The 2,433-nt window shown below is 46.1% G+C and overlaps 1 pseudogene; it reads left to right on the top strand.

Moving 5' to 3' along the window:
• Positions 1–248: 248 nt before the first annotated feature.
• LOC113930049 lies at positions 249–343 on the top strand (annotated as a pseudogene).
• The last annotated feature ends 2,090 nt before the right edge of the window (positions 344–2,433 follow it).

The raw sequence follows: 2,433 nt of genomic DNA, 5'->3' as shown, positions 1-2,433 counted from the left end.
TTGGCAGAGCAAGGACTGGAGTCAAGTCATGGAACCCACTTTCCGACGCTCTTTCTACCACACGAGTGGCTTTCCAACATCTGTTAGCACAATCCACAGCAGGAAATAAATTTTCTATCATGACCCATGATATCTACACATATATGCAACCAACACAAAAGTCTCGTAAAATAATACTGACCTTTACCATATGTGGTACAGTTTGGTATTTTCTATTGCAGTATATTCATTTTAAAATATTCTGGAGCTTGCTTGGCAGCATGTATACTAAAACTGGAACAATACAAATAAGATTAACATGGTCCTTACACAAGGATAACATGCAAATTCTTCCCATATTTTTTGTACATTTACCAAATGTTCCTTTTCTTTCCAGGGATAATATTTATAGGTATACAGTCAAATAATTTGCATTTTTCCTAATTAGATACATCTATTGAATGTCTAGGAAGGTGAGGGTTGAATAAGATACCGAGAAGGGTCCCTTCCAGCTCCAACCTGTCATGTGCCAGATTTGGAATGATCTTATTGTCTGATCTGTCTTTAATTCTGAAAGGCAGAATGATCTAGTAGAGAGAACACTGGGTCTAGTCCTGGCTCCACCATCTTCCAAGTATGTGACTTTGGGTGAGTTTTCTGTGTTCCATTCTCATCTGCAAGATCAAGCTGTTGCTAATTGACAGAGTTCTGAGAAGTGAACAAAATAATGCAAATGAATGCAATAAAAAGCTCTATACACAAGACTTGTTGGAACAGCAATGGTCTTAAATTCTCACATTTCAGAGAAATATGGTGTCTCAAGATGTTTCTGGATTCTCATCAAAACACCTGCATAATGTATTATGAATAAATTTGGTATCATAAAAGAAAAACTATACCCTGGAACGGACTCATTTTTAAAGGCATTTGCAGGTGTTTGGAGAGGGACTGACCCTAAATCTTGAAGATATCCAGCCTCAGAAAAGTAGAAGTCATTGAGACCAAAGATGACTCCAGACTCTTGAAAGGGAAAGGTGACGAGTCACAAACTCAAAAATGTATCCCAGAAAGGTTGCTACTAGCAGGTACGAAGAGGAAGAGTTGAATGAACATACGGCGATTGTTCACATACAAGAGCCACGCTGCAGGCTGCCGGGACAAGTGAGGTGGAGTGAATTAACGAGCGAAAATGTCCCAGAGGCACTGGATGCCAAGATAGCCCATTTTGAAGAAGGCATCTTTCTAGGAGGTGGCTGGTTTCAGGGTATTCCGTCTTTAGATGCACTAACTCCAACGAATCAGGATTTTAAAAACCGATACGGAAATTACTTTTGAAAATATTCAAAATGTCTGCAACAACCTGGCCAAGAACAACAGAAGGACCCTCGACAGCTGAGAACGTTAGGCAAAACCATTCCAAAGTTGGTTGTGATGCTTTGCTCAGAGATTTTGCGGCTCAGGTGGAGAAAGGCACTGTTGGCCCTACTAAGGGAGTCAGGGCCACCAGGCTGCTGCCGCTGCCGCTGCCGCTGTGTGAAATGGAGCCGAAGTTGTCTCGGAGACCCCAACAAGGAGGAGGCTCCTGGCATGGGCAGAGCGTGTGGAGGTGACAAGGAGGTAGCATATTCTAATCCCTCAAATGGTGCATTACCACCACGAATGAACTGTTACAAGAGGTTCAAAGCATGTCACTACCCGCTCACAGGTAACATATTCCGTGTTTTTGAACAGGAAGACATTGGCATCTTCCTTTTTTTTTAAATGCCAGCTATGATTCCAAAGTTTATTCCACAACCCACCGAACAGAGCACGTGAAAACAGCACACGCGTGGTGGGGAAGGGCAAGCCTTGAGCAGGGCGGGCAGCGTTGCACCTGCTCCCGCCTTCTCCTCTACACCTACCCCCCACCTCAGCCCTCATTCCAGAGCTTTTCCAGTGCCCCCTGGAACCTCTGTTCCTTGATGAGCAACCCCCCTCAGCTTTCGCCTGGGGGCAGGGAACTTTCCTCTTTGTTCCTGTTTCCTTTGAAGCCACGCTCTGTCCACTGGTACCACTCATCCCTTTCCACTCCTCCCAGACTCCCGGAGCTGTGTCCTCCCTTCTCCTCAGAGAGACCCTTACTCGTAAATCCCTCCTCTCCCTGTGCCACTTGGCTGCCCACCACGACCCCCAGACCTCCTAATGGCATGTGGGTGGCGCACCATCTTTGTTTCTAGCGTACAATCTGCCACCAACTCAGGCACTTGAATATCCATGCGGACCACACGTCCACCACACCGGCCCTCACTCCCCTTCCTTCCTTCCCTGCCCTGGGTACAAGCTGGCTTCTGAATTGCCTGCCTCATCCCACCTGAGGCTCTCCGATCACACCTCCCTCTCCTGAGATCTTGTTCCCTTTATTCCACAAACTCTGACGTTCCATCTGCTCCAGTTTGGCCATCCCCCATTCTTTCC

The sequence above is a fragment of the Zalophus californianus genome, chromosome 5, assembly GCF_009762305.2.
Source record: "Zalophus californianus isolate mZalCal1 chromosome 5, mZalCal1.pri.v2, whole genome shotgun sequence".
In the NCBI taxonomy this organism is placed as follows: Eukaryota; Metazoa; Chordata; class Mammalia; order Carnivora; family Otariidae; genus Zalophus; species Zalophus californianus.
The sequence above is the reverse complement of the archived record's forward strand: the minus strand, read 5'-3'. Positions and strand labels throughout refer to the sequence as shown.